This window comes from Hyaena hyaena, unplaced genomic scaffold (genome assembly GCF_003009895.1).
Source record: "Hyaena hyaena isolate Hyena2069 unplaced genomic scaffold, ASM300989v1 scaffold_889, whole genome shotgun sequence".
NCBI classification, from domain to species: Eukaryota; Metazoa; Chordata; class Mammalia; order Carnivora; family Hyaenidae; genus Hyaena; species Hyaena hyaena.
Genome location: NW_024081523.1, coordinates 607,106 through 630,450, shown reverse-complemented (window position 1 = coordinate 630,450; position 23,345 = coordinate 607,106). Strand labels below are relative to the sequence as shown.

General features: G+C 42.8%; 1 protein-coding gene across 8 annotated transcripts in view; it reads right to left on the bottom strand.

Annotated features, from left to right (window-relative positions):
* Positions 1-23,345, bottom strand: part of LDLRAD4 (low density lipoprotein receptor class A domain containing 4) — a 437,927-nt gene that overhangs the window by 144,569 nt on the left and 270,013 nt on the right. The gene's annotated exons all lie outside the window — the stretch shown is intronic.

The window sequence follows — 23,345 nt, the reverse complement described above, 5'->3', positions numbered from 1 at the left end:
CACCCAGGCGTCCCTGGTCTGTAATATTTTGAAACAAAAAACTGACAGAAGGATACATGAAGTGAAAAAATGTTTGGCTTCAAAGAAATCCACTTGCTATCATTTCATAATGGATGGTAACAAGGTTATAAACAAAGCTGAAGGGAATATAACCAGTAGACCACATCAGGTCACAGGTCACTTTGGGTACCTTAGCCTTATGTCCCATAATGGTGAGCTAGGGGAAGACTGCACACCCAAGACTCGTGGTCTCTGAAGAACTAATCGCCATTTTCTGAGCGTTTATGGAAGTTTAGGATAAGCATTCACTTCACTTGGCCACATCTCTTCTAAGTGAAGAAGCTGGATTTTATTCAGGGTTATCTGAGTTATTTATAGAAGGAAAAGAGATATATATAATTTCATTCATTTTTTAGCCATTTTCCTTCATGCCTGGCACACACTTCCCTACCTTCCTCTTCAATTCCAGGTTCCCATAAGTCACTCACATTAAAAGAAGCAGACAGACCACAGGGTTATTTTAATGCAGCAGAGATGTGACTCTGACCCACATGTTGGAAAGGCTGTTGCTGTGACAGAGTTATATAGCTGTTTGTGTCAGGAAGGCTAGGCTGGGGGTGGGGCGGGTTCCATCCCCACCCTGTTGCTCTTGGAATGAAGTACTTTGACTTATGAATCCTGACCAATCTGCTTATCTGCTATCAATGTAACAGGGTGTCAGTGTTCACGTGTGTGTGTGTGTGTGTGTGTGTGTGTGTGTGTGTGTGTGTATGCTGCATGAATCTATAGAGGAGGAGACACAGGACACCAGATCAAGAACATGACAACGAGTTCTGAAAAATGAGGATTCTCTTATAATTAAAGATGCCGAGCAGCAAACATCAAGCCAGTGTCTGCAGAGGCCTCACACCCCTCGTGTGTCCATAGGAGGTGCTCAACTATGAGTGTCCTGGGCTGGTTAACAGACAGGACCATCAGCACAGCTCTCATGTAGCCTACATACCTCAGAAATGCACCTGGAAGGGCAGCATGGAGAAGAACCAGGTGGATTTTAAGCCCCCACAACATTCAGGGCATATTTCAATCTTACTCCTTTGCCCTCCAAGACAAGACAGTAGGATGCAGAGGGCACAGAGGGGCTGAAGGAGGGGTCAGCTCTCCCCAGCTCTGCCCTGGGGTACTCTCACCACCAGAGCATGGATACAGAGGACCAGGACCCAAGAGCAGAAACTTGAAGCAGGAGCAATGATACACAAGGCCAGGGGGCAAAGCTGTCTCTTAAAGTCCCTGATGGTCTGGGGAAAGGGTCAGCTTGGACTGGGGCATGTGTGCTGGAGCCAAGGAGTCTGATGGTTTCTTTTCCATGATGCAGGCAGGATTATCCTTTAAAAACCCCACTCAGCTCATGTTTTCCCTGGCCCCATACTGCCTTCCCCTTTCACTTAAGCAAAATCCAAATTCCTTACCAAGGACCATGAGGACCTAACCAGGCCTCTGACCTCTGTGCCCCCTGCATATGATGCTCCAGCCACATTGGCCTCTGTGCTGTCCCTCCAAGGAAAGCACATTCCTGCCTCAGGCTCCTGAATTGCTGCTCCTTGCACCTGAATACTCTTTCATGAAATGGGCACATGGATACTCCTTCACTTGGTTCAACTCTCTGCTCACATGTTGTGCTCACAAAGACATCCCCCACCATCTGCGGCCATCACTCTCCCCTGCCCCGCTCCTCATTTCATTCTTCTCAAGGGTATCTCTAATTTCATGATATTGTATTATATTTTTATTTTTTTAAATCTCTTAGAAGGCAGGTACTTTACTGGTGTTTTATCTCCAAGGTTGAAGGTGTAGTAAGAGCTCAATGATACTTGTTGGGTGAAATAAAGAAGAAATTATCAAACTAATTAATGCAAGCAGGCAGCTTATGCATAAAAACCCTGCCAATGAGACAGAGCAACAGCAGCAGCAGCAGCAGCAGCAAGAAATGACATTGATATTGTGATTACCTCTGTGCCCAATTTTGGCTTTTCTGCACAGGTCAGGCAGCACTGCACCTCCTCCGGTGCTCTTTCTCCGTTTCGCTCTCCCTGTCCTTGCCTTGTGGCACTGCCAGGAATTCATGAAGGCTCCCTAAACAGACATGCTTTTGTACCTCTTTCTGAGCATATCCCCATCTAAACAGCAAGGGCCTGATAAGTCCTTCAGCTCAAATGCAACCTGCAGACATCCTACAAGAGGAGAAAAGGGGAAACCCGGACAGAAAGGGCTCTTGGCCACTACTGAGGGCAGTGTGCCTTTTGCTCTACTGGGGAGGGGAGGAAAAGGAGGAAGACAAATTCCTCTATGTTCCTGGAACTGGGCTATATTTGGGGAATGAAATGATCACCCTCACAGAAATTCTACTAAGGAAAAAAAGGATCTCTATTTAAAATGTAATTGTAAAATTTCAAAATGACTGATTTTTTTTTTTTTTAATGTTTTATTTATTTCTAGGAGAGAGAGAGACAGCGTGAGCAGGGGAGGGTCAGAGAGAGAGGGAGTCACAGGCTGAAACAGGCTCCAGGCTCTGAGCTGGCAGTCAGCACAGAGCCCGACACGGGGCTCGAACCCACAAACCACGGGATCATGACCTAAGCGAAAGTCGGACGCTTAACCGACTAAGCCACCCAGGCGCCCCTCAAAATGACTGATAAACATATGAAAAGGTTACTTAGTCATCTAGGAAATGCAAATTAAAGTTTCAGGAAAATACTACTACCCACCCACCAGAAATGGTTGAATGTGCAGAAAAGCTGCACAATAACCAGTATTGCAGAGGTATGTGGAGCAAACTGACCTCGCATAACTCCGCTGGTCACTGGTCAGAGTGGACATGGCCCCAGCAATTTCACTCATATTTTTCTAATAAAAAGGCAGCTGAAGGTAACTCTGTAGGTGGCTGGTTGAATTCTCCTTATGCTGCTTCTTTTTTTTTTTTTTAGATGAAATTCACATTAATATAGAATTAACCATTTTAAAGTGAACAATTCAATGGCATTTAGCACTGGTGTGTTTACTGTGTAAAAAATACAATGCATTTTTGATATATTCCCTTTTCTAATGTATATGTTAATTCAATACACATTTTAAAACTGGGTGACAAAATAAAAGTGAGATCTCTTTTCTTCCTTCCACTTCTTCAAAGAACATTTATTTAGTAAACAGAGGAAAGGTGTGTGCAGCATTTTCTCTTTAGCTATTTCTTATCTCTGTGTTGTTTCTTCTTTCTCCCTGGTAGAAGGAGCTTTGGTCAGTGATGATATGGTTACACATCATCAGGTCCCTTCTCTTGGATGGTGTATGGGTTTTCTGTGCATGTGACAAAACCTATCAGTAACTTTTCCAGATAGCTTTAAATTGTGCTTTGCTCTTTGTATCTACAATTAGCCAAGCCAATACATTTCCAATTCTTTGGAGAAAGGAAACTGTTTTCTTCAGTAAGAGGAAAAGTCATAAAAAAGTAATAATAACCAAAAAAATAAATGTGTAGCAAAATTATTTTGCTTGTGAAAATCATGTACAGTGTCACATATCTCAGGGAACTTTGGCTGAAACATTCAAGTACTTTTCATACTTGGCATTCATCATGTTAACAGCACTCAAGACCCTCAGAGAAATGATGGTGTGTATTTAGTAACTATTTCTTCATTAGATGGTTTCTTTGTTCTTAAGTTTACTTATTTATTTTGAGAGAAAGGAAGGAGGAAGGTAGGGATAGGGAGAGGGAGCATGAGCAGGAAAGTGGCAGAGAGGGAGAGAGAGAATCCAAAGCAGGTTCCGTGTTGTCGCCCAAAACTCAACATGGGGTTCAAACTCACAAACAATTGAGATCATGACATGAGCTGAAACCAAGAGTCAGACGCTTAACCTACTGAGCCATCCAGGCACCCCTCGGTGATTTCTGAAGCCCCATCTGTTTACTGTTTAGAGGGTAGATAATTGAGTTAAAATTCAGTTTCAGTATTGTTTCTTAGTTCTTGGTATTTCCAAGTACTTGATGCATCACAGAAACATGGGTGACTGTCAATAATCCATTACTTCTTTAGCAGAGGCAGCTTCCAGATGACTATAAAACTAAATAAACCAGGAGCAAAAAAGAGAAACGTCCCCTTTTAAAGCAATTAATAAGGCCTTATCATTTTTACATTTTCAGCCACAGTTGGTGTTTTCTGTTCTTATTTTTTGTGGTGATATTACCTACTTACCCTGGTACCTTAACATAAAAATTAAATAAGGCAGGATTTAGTACTATCTGACAAATGAGGAAAATTATTGAATGACTAAAATTGAAGCACCTGAGCACATCAGCAGTGAGACTCCAGTGCATGGGCAGGTAACCTTGGGGCCATGTGCTGGGCCAAGTTAACACCCACCACCATTATAAGCAGCCACCATTATCACACCCATCTGTACTCTACGCACAACTAGGTCAGTTGTGCAGCCAAGTTTTTTTGGCCAGGACCACTGGAGCAAGATTCAAATCTGGACATTCCCGACTTCCAAATTCACGCTTTTACTGTGCAGCTATACTGCCTCACACCAAGGCAAGATGTCCAGAGAACAAAAGCAAGAACAAAGCAAGTATTCCTGTAGGAGGTTTTGGTCAGCTATGAGAGGGTAGGCACACTGATAGCCAGTCTCAATACACGGGGAAGTATTTCCCCCATCCTAGGGGCACTGAAGGGGCAGATGCTCATAGCCAGAAAGACAAGAAGTGAGGAAACCCCTGGGGTTCCTAGACAAAGGACACTATGTAAGCCCAAAGTGGAAAACCCACCCAAGGTGCCACCCTGGTCTGTCATTTGATCTACACAGACGAACTGTGAAAGCTCTTACAAGAGCTCAAGTTCTGACCATTCAGGAGGAGGGGGAGGGATGTCTTCTAGGCCAGTCAAGTGGTGCTCTATCACCTACCATAAGCTTTGCTGCCTCCTCCATGAAGCCCTCTTGAATCTCCCAAGCAGATTCAGATACTGGGATGAGGCCTCATTGCACCTGGCACATGTCACCACTGTAGTGATGCTTACTATCTGTTCTCATGTCTTTTCCCACCAGCCTATGACTTCTCTTCAGCAGTGGCTTGCCTTTTCATCTTTAGATGCCTAATACCTAGCAAACCATAGGTGTTCAGTAAACAGTGTCTGGATATGTGCTGTAGAATATTCCTCCAAACATGAAAGTGTCACCATAGATCACTATAGATCACTTCCATTTGGTAGTATCCCCTTTCTAAGGTTTTCAGATGAGTTGCAGAAATAAAGTTATATTCTAATTTTTTATAATAAACCTCTACCATAAGTGTTAAAATGTCTAATAATACTGCTATATCCAAGGCTGAAGCAACTACCAAGGATATTTAAATCCACCCCTAAAGCATCCAAATCAGTACCAGATTAGCTGATACTCATCTGAAAAACCAAAGAAGTATAAGCAATTATGTTGGGTACGTGTACTGGTGACCATCTTTCTGGTGGTGTGTGTGTGTTGGGGCGGGGGGGGAGTTATATCTTTTTAAGTCTGATAGGAGAGAATTATTTTCTGGAGAATTCTCATCAGTGAAATAGAATTTCATTTTTAAGTAGGCTCCACATCCAATGTAGGGTTTGAACTCACGACCCTGAGATCAAGAGTCACATTCTCTACAGACTAAGCCAGTCAGGCACCCCTGCAAGCCTAAGTGTCCATCAACAGATGAATGGATCAAGAAGATGTGGTTTATCTATACCATGGAATACTACATGGCAATGAGAAACAATGAAATCTGGCCATGTGTAGCAACATGGATGGACCTTGAGGGTGTTATGCTGAGCGAAATAAGTCAGGCAGAGAAGGACAAATACCATATGTTTGCACGTATAGGAGGATTAGGAGGAACTTGACGGAGGACCAAGGGGGAGAAGAAGGGCGGAAATGGTGGGGGAAAGGGAGAGAGGCAAACCATGAGAGACTCTTGAATGCTGACAAAAACTGAGGACTGATGGATGTGGGGGGGAGGGGAAAATGGGCATGAAGGAGGGCACTTTGGGGATGAGCACTGAGTGTTATGTAGAAACTAATTTGACAATAAACTATTTGTAAAAAAAAAAAAAAAAAAAATCTAGAGGAAAAAAAATATCTTTTGTTTTCAATATCTTCTAAAGGCAACATAAAAATCATAGCTTTATTAAAACCTGTTTTCTAAAACTACTCCAAAGGTACCTGGATGGCTCAGTCAGTTAAGCGTCCAACTCTCGATTTTGGCTCACGCTGTAATTTCAGGGTCATGCAATTGAGCTCCCACATCAGCTCCATGCTGAGCATGGAGCCTGAGCGTGGAGCCTGCTTGGGATTCTCTTTCTCCCTCTCTCTGCCCCTTCCCCACTCACATGCGTGTATGCTCTCTCTCTCAAAATAAATAAAAAATAAACATTAAAAAATGGCTGTTATTAAAATTCCTCCAAAAACACATATTCTGCCCACTCTAATCTTTCATCTCCTTAATTGCTGGAACTCCAGTTCCCCTCAGATGTCTGCAGGATCTAGCATCTCCCGCTAGGAGGGGGAAGCAGAAGCTAGGCAAGGGCACCAAATGTCAGGTTCCCCTACTGGACACACTGTAATTGTTGTCAGACAAAAATGTTTTCCTATTTGATTAGAACCTGGTCCTTCTCTCCCTAACCAGCCTGGGTGGAGGCTGGGCAGCCTCGGTGATATCCTGGCAGAGAAGGACCACTCAAAAAATGCCTGCTGAGCTGGGAGTAAAAGATGTGACCAGGGGTGAGCACACACACACCTCTGTAGATCCCTTTCCCTTGGGGTAACTAATATAAAATTTAACAAGAAACTGTTTGGCTATCAAAACAAGGACCCGTGTTACTCCATTGTCCCTGCAGTTTAGAGCTTTTGCTGAGAATTCCTTTTCTGGATGGAGATCCTGCAGGCTTGGTTAGAGTGGGTCAGATGTAAGCCCATCAGATCAGATTGTGGGTGAGGGTGGAAACAGCAGGAGAGAAAACAAACATGCTGAGTCTGGGGTCCATTATGTAGGCCCCGGTGAGAACAGAGAGCCCCTCCCAGAACCTGGGGGAAGGGCTTCAGAGCTGGCAGGGCAAGACTTAGGTAATGACCAGCTCTGTTAACTTCCTGTCTCAGCCCATTTCCTTATCAGTAAAATGGAGATAAAAACATCTACCCTCACAGAGACTAGGAAAATTAAATGACACAATAAGTGCCTGGCATTTAGCAAATGGTCAACAAACATGTCTCATCCACCTCTTAAAGACTACTGGGCCAGGAAAGCAGACTTGAGGCACAGGGTCCATGCCCTCTGCCCCCACTGTGGCAGGTGCACTCAATACCAATGCTTCTTTCCACTCCAGTGAATGCAGACTTAGACTCCTTCTTAACACAGGAGTTGACAGCCCCATGGTTTAGTGATGACAGGTCTGGGGTCCATCTGGGCAGGAGAAGGGTATTTTCAAAGGTTTCAGCCGCAAACATGGAAGCCTAGACTTGAGGACAAGGAGCTTCAAGGGTAGAAAATGCAGTTCTTGGGAGATCAGGCAAAGCTCTGAACTTCAGAATATATGCAATATTCAGCAATTATAGCCCCAAGTCACAGCAGCTCTTGTTAGATACTGAGCCCGAGAGCCTGGGGCTCAACATATTCCCTCCAGGTTTGCGTCCAGAAATGGAACCCACGTGGAAACATGGGCAAATGTTTAAGAGCCCTCGGCTAGAAAGGGATGGGGAGGAGGGGACTCCTGCTCTGATGTACCTTTGGGCATTTCCAAGGTGTGAGAGCCCCAGGTCATGGGCCCTGAAGGGATGCTGCTCACTCTCCTGTGGGAGGGGTGAAATTTCCAGTCCAAGTTCTCAGATCTTTGTGACTTAAATGTAAAGAATTCTTTTCCTCCCCTACCAGCATATCTCTTCCTTTATGCTTTCACCTGCTGTGAAAGCAGCAGAGGAAAGATGCTAACAGAATTGCAGCAAGGTCTGGCTACTGACAAGCTGTGTGGCCTTGGGCAAGTGGCTTAAAACTCACTTAAACTGAGGGAGCTGACCAGGTTCCCTCCAAGACCCCTTCTTCCCTGTGTTATCACATCACAGAGGAAGGAACTGTCCAGGATAGGGGATGACTGATGTGTTACTGATCTAAACTCTTCCTTACCTCTCTTTCTACTATTTCTTTCTAGTCGACCACTTGATCACCACCTGGGCTCAATAGCCTTCCTAGGTTTATCAACTGGATCAGTTTCCCCAGCCGAACAGCTACAGATGTGATAAAAGTGTAAGTTGCTTGGAGGTAGGGAGGGGGAGAAAGGGAATAGGGATGTGGATCACCTAAACATTCAGACTAGAACACTGATTTCGAAGAAAGTCAAATCAATTTTCACTTTCGGTAACTCATGCAATTTCTGCCTGTGTCCTCCTTAGATATGCTAGGCAGGATACCTCTGGCATTTTCTGGACTTATTCTATCCCTAGGACAAAGGTTTAAGGCACGCAATGAGCAAATCAAACGCTAAATTATTAGCAGAGCTGCAAAGCTGTTTTGCAAGTAAAAAGGGTATCCTTTCTCTTCTGGAGAAGGACATTTCTTATGTGCTTCCCCCACTGGGGGTGGCAGGGGTAGGAAACAACCCAGAACAGAGATGAATTAGGGTCCTGGAAAAATGCTTTTCCATCCAGCCTGCACTAAGCAAGGGTATTACTAGAAATAAAGACAAATGGTAAGTTTATGAAAGAAAATCAGGAAATTTTGGATAAAAACTGTGAGCAACTTTAAACTCCTTATTACAAGAGAAATCATTGACAACTCCAGAGTCGTGCAGAAAATTTCGCCAGCTTTCCCTCAGTCCCATACCCACTTTCTTCCCTTCCCTTCATCTTTCAGGCACTGGGAGCCAGACACACATAGTGCTCCATCCAATGGTTCATCTCAGTCGCTACCTGGTGTTCATCAGGTATCACAAACTTAACATGTCCAAACCCAGACCACCCACCACCACAGTCCCCCCAACTCAGTCAATGGTGACTGCATCCTTCCATGAGCTCAGGCCAACAATCCTGGAGCCCTCCTATCTCTTCCGTCGCTCCCACATCCCATATCTGATTCATCTGGTCCACAGCAAATCCTGTGAACTGAGCATTCAAAATACACCCACTACTTCTTACCCCTTCACAGGTAGCACCCTGTAGGTCCATACCACCATCACTGTTTCTCATTTGTATTATTTCAATCTCCCTCTCCTGCTCTTGACCTCACACAGTCTATTCTCAGGTGAATCTTTTTAAACACAGGTGACATCATCTTGCATCTCTGTTCAGAACCTTCTAGTGCCTCTTCATTTCAGGGTAAGAAACTCCTTCTTTCAATGGTTCATGAAGCCCTACATGATTTGGCTCCTCACTCTCCCATGATGAAGCTGCTTCCTGGATGCCCCTCAATTATATCAGACATACTTACCCCTGGGCCTTTGCACTGGATAATCCTTTTCCTCTAGGCCTGCATAGTTGATTGCCCCCACACTTTTGGGTCATCATGCAAATATCACATCCTCAGTGAGATGTTCCCTGACCACCTATTTAAAATTGGAACCCTCTGACACTTCTGCTCTCCACCGTTTCCTTTACTTTTCTCCAAAGCACTCATCACTTACTATACATTTAATTAACTGATTTAGTTTATTGGTTCTTTCCTTGCACCAAAATGTAAGCTCCATGAAGGCAGGTACTGTCTCTTTTGTTCACAGTGCTTGGTACATAGCAGGTACTCAATATTTATTGAATGAATGAATGAATGAATGAATGACATTTTCACTTTAAGTTGCCATATAGAGCTCACATACGATTTTATTAAGTGTTAACTTCCAGGTATCTCTGCAGTCCCACCTTTCAACTCCAAGGGAAAATCTAGAGTCCAAGATTTCTCATCACCAAAAAACTGGTATTTAATTGGTTTTCTTTTCATCAGTCTGTTTATAGCTCTTTTTCTATGGAAAAGAAAAACAAAAACAAAAAAACCTCACATCCCTCTCTCTGGTCCGTTCCACTCCCAAACCTGTCCATCAAGCTGCTTCATCAAGCATCTCTTTAATTTGCCCTTTCATGGCAAATACTGTTTTCTGTGATACATGGACACACCTACAACTGTTTCAGAAAGCAGACATGGAGCTATGAAGTAGTATTACAGAACTATTAATCTTTACTATGAGTCTTTAAAAAGATGTATTAGTTTAAAAAATATGTATGGGGGAGGCTTGGTCCAACTATGCAAAACCACTTAAGTGGCATCCAAAACTCATTGTTTATTAGCAATGCCAAGTGTCCTGATTCTTCTGATATGAAAAGAAACTAAAACCTGAACCATCAGAAAGTACCCAGAAGACCTGCAAACTTTGCAACAAATTTCCAGTTAGTGATTTCAAAGGCAGAAAACTTACTGCTTGAGAGGCTGTTTATTTTGTTTACCTGAAACTGGAAATAACAGTTGTGATTGTTTCGAAGGTCTCTAAATGGTTTCAGAATTTGGGGAAAGTGATTTGGCCTTTTGCAGATAGATACATTTATGCAATATAACTGTGAAAAAAGCACCTCTAAAATAAAAAGCAATTCTTCCTTTCCTTCATTTACTATCATTCCAGTTATTTGCCTTTCAAACATCTCAGTGCCGAGAGGCCCTCCCAAAGAAGACAGAAAGATATCCTCTTACCCTCAATCCCTGCTCACTACCTCAGATTTGTACAACCTTAAAAGTACTGACCAAGAGACTTTTTCCATCTCTGCTCCAGTGTCTTTCAGCTTCCTCTCCTTCCTTTCTTTCCATAATTCATTGCCCATCTCATTAGGCTGCGTATTTACTCCTCAGGGCTTCTGGGCTCAGTTCTTTATCCCACTGAGAATCGAAGTTGCAACCCATCCCGTGGGGCTCACTGGGCACAGATGGACACTTCCACCTGGAGCCGAGGGTCGATACCAGCATCCTGACCCAGGCTAATTATCACTGCCCTCACACTTCATCACCTCAAACTGCCAACCAAGATCCCAAGCAACTCCTGGTGGTGACCTCATCACCAATCACCCTCAGGAGCCATGAACTCGCTCAATTTGTGTCCCACAATTTTCCACAATGTGCTCATCAACCAGTCTCAGAGTGGCACTGCCTTACAGTCACCCCAGACCCCAGATCCTATGGGACACTTCTGGCCTAGCACCACACTCGGTCTCCCCGTGCTTCCTTCCCCTTTGTGTAACTTTTTACTCAAGTTCTATTTTTATTTTTGAAGGGGGGTGGAGAGGATTAAGATATTTAAGTACTTATACTAGTTTCTCATCTATTTGCTCAGTAAGAGTGGCAGTTTGTGCCACGCCAAAGAACTTACTTATAATCACATTCCTAACAGGAATCTGTTTTGGGGATGGTGGAAGACTGGTGTCCCTACAAGACAATAATGTGGCACCGTAAGCTGCCTGGGCCCGTCCATCACAGCTCTCCCCAGAAATGCCCCATTTTGGCCCCCAGCTCTCACTGAGGTTCTGCTCTCCATCTATCTCCTAGAGCACGACATCCATTGCTCTCAGCTTGGTCACCTCCACTCCTTCTCCACCTGCAGCCACAGACACCTCTCACTCTCCTTTTTGCCCCTCAGAGTCAGGCCTTCCTGGCCTAGCTTCTGTCACTCTGTTCCTCCCCCACTCCCATCCCTCCTCCAGATTCTGCTTACTTTCTCTCCTCCTCCTCCCCTGTGGGATTCCACATTCCACTCTCCTGCCCACAAACTCTACTTACCTTTCACATCCCAGCTTAAATGCCATTTCCTCAGGGAGACTTTCCTGACCCTCCAGTTGAAGCCCCCTATTCAGGACCCTCCTATAGCTATTTATCTAGTTGCCTACCTCTTCCAACAGATTGCAAGCTGTGCTGGAAACTTTGTCTATCCTGAGCCCTGAAGAATACGCACATCCAGCACAGGACCCGATGTAGGGCAGGTATTTAAATATCTTTTTTTAGGGAACCAATAAATAAGTGATGGTGTCCAGGGATAGAACAAGACTGTACCTGGAAGAAGTATGAGTGGTGGGGGTAAGTGCACAGGTCTGGGGAGAGGGTAGTGGGGATAGAACTGTGACTATAGGAGCCAAGCCTTAGGTAGCACTGACAGCTCACAGGCCACTGCAGCTCTTCCCAGCAGATGGGGACACATGCACAACCCTGTCATATCATGTCCCCTAAGAAATCAAGCCACTACTATAGCACAGTTCATGTCAAACCATCAACCTTCATCTGCAGAAACCTTGCCTCCTCAGGTTTGAGCCTGAATCACCCCATCTGCCCAGAAAGCAGTTGTGGAATTAAGGGCTTCCGGGGGGATGGAAGAAGGGAAGCATCTCCTTGGTGACTCTCCACAACAAAATACTCTCCTCGTTGACACTTTCTCAGCCTCTTCCTGGCAGGTGTGTTCACTTTCAAGAACAGAGAATCTGCCACCTTCACATGACTGCAGGAGGCAGGAGTGCTGCATATGCTGTCAGCGAGGCCCGAAGCCACTCTCCAGCCAGACTGGTGTGTCTGTCTGCGGCCCAAAGACACACATGTTCGCGGCTTCCAGGTCAGGTCTGCTGGAAAGACTGACTGGGCTTTGCCAGAAAGCTAACTTTTTGCTTAGGTGATCCTTAGATGTTCTTTCTTAGATATTGTGTTGGCTGTGCCTCTTGAGCTTACATCAGGGACAGCCTGAATGCAGGGGACGTGGGTGGAAGTGTGGCTGGAGTGACTTTTCTATGTTCTGTTTCAGGCCATTTGTTTCTAACACATATGATCGTGGCCCAAATCTAACTTTTAGAGCATTCTTCCACATTACGAAGCTCTCTTCAAGATGTTTTTTAAGAGGAAAAATCTGAAAACACTGAACTTTTACACAGTAGTGTAGTTCAAATATTTTTAGTAATTTTATCTTATTTGCTATGTTACTATATGATTCCTTCCTTTGCCAAAGTAATCAAATAATTCCCTAATAAGAAAAAGAAAGCCTAATTTGATTTCCAAATTACAGTTACATAGTTGTAAGTCAGACTCATTTATGGTTATTCATAGAAATGAATAACCTTAGCAAGAACATTGGGCATGGCACTCTTGCACAGGTGTAGCCACTTGCCAGAGAACAGCCTGCGTGAGGCAACACTCTTGTTACTACAGACAACTGAACTTACAAGACACTGTGACAAAAGGGAAGTTAGTGTTTGGGTGGTCTAACAATGTTTCACCGTGAGTTAGTCATTTTAAAGGCAAGATAGCAATATAATCTCATTAGGAGAGATTATTTTCCCTAAAATGAAGAAGCCAAAAGCACCCAACCATGCTTGTTAGAACAAACCTTTAGTTTTTAAGAACTGTTTTTGTTTATAAATTCTGAAAACAATTACATGATTTTACTCTTTAAGAAAGTAGTTCACCCTCATACCTACTGAGCTTGTTCACATCACCTGGGATACATAATGCTTCTGTATGCATCCATCCCCTTCCATACCCTGCATCTGTACTTTCTCAGACATGGCTGATATCAGCAGAGAAATGTTCCAGCAAGGTCTCTGCACACTCAGAGTTCTTCCTTCCTACTTTCTTTCCTTCTCCCATGCCCTGGCTGACCCTTTATCCCAGAGAGCCAAGTCTGACTATACTGTAACTGTAGCCTCCAAAGCTTTGGGAGTAGGGAGTAGAGTTGTCTTCCCTCGCCCTGAGGCCTGTGAGTCCAAGTTTCTACTTCGAAAAGGGCAAAGTCAGAGGGAAGAGGTTTTGATCACAGTAACATGTTAAGACATTTACGAAAAGCCTCCCAGAATCTTAGGGATATAGCACTGATTTCAGATGTCAGAGGACCAGGGCTTTGCCTTTCTTGGTCAGCGACTCAGACTAGTATTTATGAAACACAGGCCCATGTCACCAAGCATTGCTGCAGATCCTTCTCCAGAAGTGTTGTAAAGGCACAGGCAGCTTCCAGGGAAAGGGTTATACAACATCAGTGACTCTCAATCTTTTCTTTCTTGAAAAATAATGTTCAACTCCAGGTGTAAAAGGGAACCACAAGGTCTAAAAGTGGCTCTTTTTAAATGGGTCCCTTAATGTATGAGAACTATCATCACACCATCAAACAGCCTCTTAACCCGCAGAATAAGATTCCTAGTGAGCTGAGGCCTCCTGGTGCCTCTTCTACCACCGTTCACGCACCTAGCACACACATACTGAGAACCTACTTGTGCCATGCTAGTGAGGATCACAGCATGCCTTAATGACCATATGGAGAGCAGGCATCAGATGGACCATCAGAGCACTGGGCACATGAGCCTGGAGATGACAAGATGCTTCACAAAAGGAAGCCTGAGCAAAGCCTTAAAGCAAGCATGGGCATTGGGTCACCTGGGTGAGGGGAGAAGACCACTCAAGAAGTGAGGTTCAAGGCAAAGATCTCAGAAGGTACTACAGAGGGGACCAAGGCTGTCAGGTGGCCAAGTGGGAGCTAGCATCCAAAGGGTGTTGTGTCCGGTAAGCACTGGGGAGCCAAGCAAAGATTTTAGGCAAGGAACTGATAGAGCTAGATTTTGTTTTAAACCAGGACTCTGTCTGATATTCAGAACAGACTGAAGGAGAACAGATGCTTTGATGGGGGAAGGGGGTACCTAGGGCAGTATATCTCAACTTGCATGTGCATACACATCACCTAGCAATTGTGCTAAGGTGCAGACTATAATCCAGTAGGTCTGGATAGAGTCCAGGATTCTGAATTTCTAACAAGGCTCCAGGTGATACAAATGCTGTGGGTTCTCAGACTCTGAGTTACCAGGGTCTTGGGGAGAGAGAGAGAATGAGGGTCTGAGCTCAGGAAGAGTCAGTGAGGATGACGCAGATTCCAGAGGCAGGTACATTTTTCTTGTCATTCTTGTTGTTTCTCTGCACATAATTATCATAAGTAGGCCCAGAGCAGGAAGGGAAGGAGATAAAGGGGTCAGTGAACAGATGAGTGAAGACCATGTACCTTTGGCACCTTTAGTTGACCTGAGATGGGTCATCAGAGCCAGGGATCAAGGAAAACCTTCCACCTTTTCCCTGGCCAATGGGATGTGCCGGTTGGATCTGTGCTACAATGCTGGTCCTCCACTACACTAATTTGAAGGTTTTTCTTGACTGCCCATCAGCATGGGCATGTGTCTCTTCTGCACCTGCCTTTTCCTTCTGCAATGTGAACATAGTTATCAAAAGGAACAATGAACTGGGACTCATATACACACCTGGATATCCCCTAGGCCCGTCACCTCACTGTCTAGGTCATGGTTTTCTTCAGCTATGAAAAGAAGGGACTGTACTAAAAAATGTCCATTGTCTTCTTTCAGTAATCCTATAAGCTGAGTTCCATCCTCAGCCTTCCATAGCTCTCCCCTTTGTTCCCAATCCTCAGCCTTCCATAGCTCTCCCCTTTGTTCCCAAAGATTTATGTCCAAGCCTCTCTACCTGCATAGAGTTGGGCTTTACCCCAACTTTTGGCCTCCAGCAGCTACTGAAAGAAAATACAATTAGTTCACAAAATAAAAGCAGGTTGAGGAGCACTTTTCTAGAAACGTTCCCACCATTGTTTCTGTTTCCTTCATTGGTTATAAGGACTGAAGGGTAAGCATGGAGGAATTGCAGTTGGCTATTCTCTCAGGCAAGCTTGCATTTCCTAGCAAGTGGAGATCTCTTTCAGCTTGTTCTTCTGACCATGAGTCTGAGCAACAAATACCTCTTCTGGTCATTCAGACAGAGTGAAGAAGTCTAACACCATAGCCATTTTGCTGGAAGGGAAAATAAAGCATAAAGGAAGTTCCCCTCCTCAGGAAAATCAGGGCACAGTCAGGATTTCTTCCTCCTGGTGTTCCTTCCTTTATTCTCTACCTCAGAGAAATTCCACCAAATATTGAAATATTCATTAATGTAACCTCAGTCCCTTAAAAGGTCTAGTCATTGTGGGGCCAAATTCAAACATGTTTGTAAAAACAAATTTAAGTAACCTTTTTAAAAAAAATCAATATACAGTTGGCGTAATACATGATATTAGTTTCAGGTGTATAACATAATGATTCAATCTTTGTATGTATGGTGAATGAGCGCTATAATAAGTCTAGTTAACATTCATCACCACATATAGTTACAAACACTGTTTCTTGTGGTGAGAACTTTCAACATCTATTCTCTTAGCAATTTTCAAATATACAATAGAGTATTATTAACTACAGTCACCAAGCTGCATGTTATATCCCCAGAACTTATTTTATTTTGACAACCTTGAACTATTTTGTATAAGTAACTTTTCTTGATACATCAAAAAGGATAAGACAAAAAAATATTAGTAGAGAACTTTTTCTGATATAAGACATAATCTGATTTAAATATTCTCCATATCACTTCATTCTCTTGTTTAAAAATATTAGGCCAGGCAAACATTTGCAGGGGACCATATCCAAGGCTAGCTGTGCTCATTGCCAGCTGCTGAGCATATGATGTCAGTGAGTGAAATGGGCTGGATGGAACAGAACAGGGCAATAGTTACAATACCACAAAAGACTCTGCCTCTGTGTGAAGGAGACAGACAGCAAGGGCCATGGGGAACCAGCTACTACTCGGTCCCAACCAAGGACTACCAGCAATTCAGTCCCAACTGCTACTACATCTTCCCATTTTTTTAAAGAGAAATTTGACCAGATTAATGTTAAGTCCCCTAATTTTTTTTTAATGTTAGCAGTTTATTCATAAGTCCTAAGACACTAAAAAACAACACTGTTTATGCCAAATCAAACACATGTCTGGACCAGATGTGACCCAGGACTGCCAATTTGCAGCCTCTCACATACAAAGCAACCTCCTATCCCTAAGGAACTTAACAGTCCATGGGTTGACAATCAAGGCTCCCACTTGCTTCTATATCAAGTGCTAATGCTGTTACAGCTTTAAGGATCCTTCATTGTCTGGTCCCCGAGATTAATCCAATTTATAGTGCATATTCCTGACAAACACTCCATTCTAATGAAAACAATCTCCTGGATCTCCATGAACATACCATTTTCATCTCCATTTCTGTCCCTTTGCTTAGGTTGTTTTACGTTATTTCCCTATTATAGCCTCTCTTCTCCCTTCCATTCATCACGTATAATCACAGCCTACCTCTCGACACCACATTCCTCTAGGCCTCTGGTGAATGTATCTTTTATCATCAGCACCACAGTTTAGCATGTAGTCATACACTGCTGTTAGAGTGAGCCAACTGTCTCCTATGTATTCATTATTTCAGGCTGGGTGGGGGAGGAGGAGCAAGGTCTTTTTGACTATTCATAAGATTTCGTGTTTTAAGCAGGGTCACAGGAGCTCACACATATCATAAGATATAAAGGCATGTGGGACATCAGTCACAAAACACACTACATTAATTACAGTAAAACAGAACAGGCACTCCTAGCTTGGCATTTCTTACAGTGGGAGGGAGAAGAGCTACCTAGCCTAAATGAAAAAGGTCTAGTTAAGAAACAGTATAAAATGGGGCGCCTGGGTGGCTTAGTCGGTTAAGCGTCCAACTTTCGCTTGGGTCATGATCTTGCGGTTCGTGGGTTCGGGCCCCGCGTTGGGCTCTGTGCTGACTGCCAGCTCAGAGCCTGGAGCTTATTTCAGAGTCTGTGTCTCCCTCTCTCTCTGACCCTCCCCTGCTCACGCTGTCTCTCTCTCTCCTAGAAATAAAAAAAAAAAAACAAAAACAAACAAACAAAAAAAAACGATATAAAGTGGGGTGCCTGGGTGGCTCACCTGGTTAAGCGTCCGACTTCAGCTCAGACCATGATCTCGTGTTTCGTGGGTTCGAGCCCTGCGTTGGGTTCGAGCCCCACGTTGGGTTCAGTCTCGACAGCCCGGAGCCTGTTTCAGATTTTGTATCTCCCTTTCTCTCTCTCTCTGGCCCTTCCCCTGCTTACACTCTGTCTCCCTCTCCCTCTCAAAAATAAACATTAAAAAAAATAAGAAATAACTTTTTTAAAAAAGGAAACAGTGTAAGGTACAGAACTGAAAATAGCAAACCAATGCTCACATCCTTGAATTCACCAATCTACTCTATTTCCCTTTGGACTCAAGTCAGTACTCAACTGGGCTAAACTTTACTTGGAAGCTTTCTGGAAACTGGAAAGAGTCATACCAGAACCAGGGCAAACTCAGATCCCAAACTGTAATTCCTAGGAGACCATAGCATCTGGTCTCTGTTCCATGAGCCACTTTAACCCCAGACCAAACAGGACCCATACTCTTACCAGTGAACTGACTCTAAGAGGAATCTTGAACCAACCCCATTACCTGGCATCTTGGGGCTATACATTTTCCTAGGTCAGCCTGAGTCTTCTATAACTGCCACCAGCAAACTTTAAGCCAAACATATCCAGCTGGACCTCAGGACTCCAACACCCACCAAGTGTGTTTGAATGTGTCTGGCTGGGATATCATATTCACTCGGAAACATCTTGACCATGGACAAATGCCTGCAACAACTGGAGAAGCTAGAGAACGCAGGATGGTACAGGCAGCATGCTCTTCCTTTCCTGTCTAGGACTGCAGTATGAAGAAGATGCAAACAAATTTTAATGTCTCTGTTTTGAACAAAACACAACTCACCTGGCATATGATCATTAGGCTATATTTAGATTTACTTCTTCTGTGAACTATATTCTGCTGTCAAGTGTTTAAACCCATCTGATGTGCTGGAGGGAGGGGGGCACTGGTGGCATTCACTCTATACCAATAAAGTATTTTCATTTCAGTTGAGAAGCTTAATTAATGTTGACTTCTACAAACAAATGCTGTTCAGAGAATGATACCGACATACTGAGATTATGAGTAAATTAAAAATTAACAAGATTTTTGAAAATCTGTAAAAGACATGTAGCCACCCACAAAAATCTCTACATATTACCCAAGGAAAGAGATGCATTTTTGTTCATAAATGCCCACTGAAAAGCATGAAGCCTGCTTCTTTTCATCCACTGAAATTATGGAATAAATTTGTAGAGCAAGGCTATTCATGAGATAATACAAAATTCTGTAGTGCATTAACCAGGAACCTATGTGATTCATAAATAAAATCATTTTATTGCACTTGATCTTAAACTTTCTTTCCATGACCTTCCTACTAACATTAAAGCCAGGCAGGTGCAAGTTAAGGTAACGAGACAGAAAGGATGGGGGTAGGAAAATGAATAGGGTGAAGGAGCCTGTCAGGTGGATTTTTCATTAGCTCAGAGGACGCCCAAATCCTCAGACTTGGCTCTCAGCCTCGGCAGGGTCGAGATCCTGCCGACTCCACAGTGCTGCTCCTTTGTTCTTATTCTAATGTGCTTCACAGCACAGAACAGAAGCTACACTGTTATATCGGAACATTTCATGAACCTCAAGTCTTTTATCTGAAACTGAAGCCTAAATGACTCCTTTTATCTGCCCGGCTTGCTAGCCATTCCCTTCAAGTGCCTGAATGACAACAAGGAAGGCCAGTGCTGTCACATTTCCAGGTTTCAATGAAATCCACAGCATCTCAGAGGGCAAAGAACTGATTTGGTTAGTGGGCCTTTGGAAGGCCGTTCTTCAGAAGATGGCAGGGTGCAGGAAAAAGGACTGGCCATGCTGTGGTGCTGGCTGGATGAAACAGAGTGAGGCCTGGTCCAACAGGCATGCCTTCTTCTCCCTCTGTCCTAGTGGGCGGTGGTAGGTGGGAGGCTTTGATTTCAGTGGCCATGACAAATTCATCCCCACTGAATCCTCTGCCTAAAACCACAAATCCAGTTTCTCTGAGTAAAAAGTCAACATCAATATTTTTATGATCTGAGTTTCCTTCTCCTCATGACTTTCCCTTATGAGAACTCTTAGAACAATAAGGTATAAATTATTTAGTAAATGTCTTCTATAGTGCCCAAAGCTCCATAAAAGCCTGAAACAACAACCCTGTTGTTCAAGAGCAATGCAGCGTCATCAATGAGTGATTAGCAAGAAGTTGGGGAGCTCCCAATTTATCTGGATCTGGGGGCTATCTTAGGCACAGCTATGAGCCTTCCTCTCCTCCTCCAGCTGTCTCCAAGACCTGACTCCACCACATTCTCTAATGCTCTTAGGCTGATGGTTCTCAAACACAAGCTCTCAGAACACCCCAGGAATTCTGAATCTCAGAGACAGAGTGATCTGATGCACAAAATATTGGACAATCACTGTCTGAGCCTTTTTCTCCCTCTTCCCTATTAAAAAATAAAAACAGTGCTTTGTTCCTTTCTGATGGTGATGATGATGCCTACTGTGATTGAGACATATGCTAAGTGTTTCACATCTTCACCACCATTGCTGTCCCTATGTTGCAGGCATACAGTGACAGGCTACTACAGCAAAGAACCTGATCAGTGTTCACTATTATTATTTGCACATTGCCTTAACTAGATCAACGTTATCAGTCTGATTCTTACAGATACCTGCTTATGCTGGGCCACTCTGAGGCTACAAAGGGAAGTCCACAGTCTGAGACAGACATCAGTCATAACAGGAAGTGTATGGCCCATCGGAACAAAGCAGTAAGAAAGTCCATGAAGAGTAATTGAGGGAACAGCCATCAGGCACTGGGACATAGTGAAATGCGTTACATACTACTTATGACATTGTTAATGATACCTATAGGACTTCACAAAATTTCTCCAAGTGTGCAATGCCACCCACAGCAATGGCATTCCAACACACTGTCTGCAGACAAGCTTCTTTAACCAGGTCACCCAGGGCATGGAGAAGTGAGTGTGGTTGTACACTCAGCAGCAAGAGGAAGGGAGAAATTCTGATGGTCCACACATGTCAGCAGAGCGCTCTCAGTGGGGGTGCTCTAGTTGCTCAGCATACTGGGGAGAGATCAAAGTTAATGGCAGGGCACTAGTGAGCACCACTAGGTGCTTATGCAGCCAACAGGTAAGATGTCAATCTAGGGAAGGAGAAAATAACCTCCTTGCACCCCAGTCTTCCTGCATGCTGCACAGAGGATGAGAAAACCAAGAAAGCTTCAAGTTCAGGATGAGAAAGAGGAAGTTTCATTACTGTAGATCAAACATTCCATTTCTAGGAACGTATCTCTATTTTCAAAACATATTCTTTAAAAGCAATACTGTACAGAATAGCTATATCCACTGACAGATTTAAGTCTGTGATTTCAACTACTTGAAAGTGACCTACTGATCCATTCATTCAACAAGTATTTCTAGAGTTCATACTATATGCTAGGCAGGATGCAAGATGACTTCATATACATCTCATGAAATTTATGCTCCACTGGTCCAGGACATTTGCTGTTTTGCAATTTGTACATATTTGAGTCATGAACTGTGAAAGCTGTATACAACCACTAGGCTGGTGACGGAGCCAGCTAAATGCAGAAAACTTCATTTTTCATGAAAAATGACCATTAAACTTCAGGGTGAAGAAATACATTGAAAGTACTTATTCTTCTATGATAATGGATTCTGGAGAAAGCCAGGAGGCTCTAAAACATTTCTGCAGCCTCATATTTAAGACATATTGCAAAAGTCTTCAGGTGCATCTTTCTGAATGGAAAGGACCTACTGAATATTACTTTCTTGACATTTACAGTCATTATACAGAAAAATAAAACTCAACTTTAATTCCATTCTCAGTAATTCCACCCCAATTTTGTGTGATAAAATATATAACAAATTTTGCCATTTAACCATTTTAAATATACAATTCAGTGGTATGAATTACATTCACAGTGTTGTGCAACAATCATCAATCACTGTGTGTCTCCATCTTTTCCATCACTCTAAACAAAACTCTGTAACAAATAAGCACTAAGCTCCCTTTCTTCCCTCTGGGCAGCTAGTAACTTCTAATCTGTGTATATTTCTGGACTCTCAATTCTATTCCATTGGTCTATATGTCTATTCTTACACCAATCTCATACTATTTTGATTACTGCAGCTTTTTAAGTTTTAAAATTGGGAAGTGTGAGTCCTCCAACATTGTTGTTTTTCAAGATTATTCTGGCCATGTATAATTCCTTATAATTCCATTGAATTTGAGGATCAGCTTTTGCATTTTTATATTTAAAAAAAAAAAGGCTGTTGGCATTTTGATGGGGACTGCATTGAATCTACAGATCATTTGGGGCAGTATTAACATTTAGCAGTATTAAGTCCTCCTACCCATGAATATATGATATCTCTCCATTTAACTAGGGTTTCTTTAAATTTCTTTTAGCAATGTTTTATAGTTTTCAATGTACAAGTCTTTTATACTTGGTCAAATTTCTAGGTAGTTTATGCTTTTAGATGTCAACATGTTACTACTTTCTTAATTTTCTTTTCATATTGTTCATCGCACATGTATAGAAACACAATGGATTTCTTTGTGTTAACCTTCCCTGTAAATTTGCTGTACTTTAAAAACTATCTCTAGTAGCTTGTTTCTGGATTTTTTGGATTTTCTATACATAGGGACAGTTTTATTTATTTCCTTGCAATATGGACACCTAGTATTTCTTTTTCTTGTCTAATTGCTCTGGCTAGAATTTCCAGTGTAATACTGAAAAGCAGTGGTTAAAGAGGACTTCGTGTCTTCTTCCTGATCTTACAGGGAAAGCTTTTAGTCTCGTACCACTGAGTAGGTGTTAGCTGTGAGCTTTTCATAAATGTCCTTTATTTTGTTAAGGAAGATCCCTTTCTATTCCTGTTTTTGTGAGTGTTTTTATTGTAAAAGGATGTTGGATTTTGTCAAATGCCATATTTGTGTCTATTGAGTGAGCATGTTTTTTTCCTCTTTGTTCTATTAATGTAGTATATTACTTTGGTTGGCTTTCTTATGTTGAACTACAATTCCAATGTTTTTGAAAAGATAATTAATCACAAATATGTATTACTATATAAAAACTATGCTCTAAGCCATCATTTTAAAGATTAGTTCGTTATTTCCTTCAACATATATTAACTACACTCCCAGGCATTATTCTAAGTACTGAGGCTACATCACACCAGTGAACTTAACAGACGTATCTACCCTCCTGGAATAACATTCTGGATGGCAGACAGACAATAAGCAAGGTAAGTAAGATATACAAAACGTTAATTAGTGGCAAGTGATAAGAAAAAATAATAAAGCAACAAAGGTGGCAGAGAATATGAAGGCCTATTTTAGGTAGAGGCCTATCTAACTTGTAGCATTACAGTTTATACACATGTCCATAACTTAGCATTGCTTTAGAAATAAAGAAAAACACTTTTAGTGAAGAGGA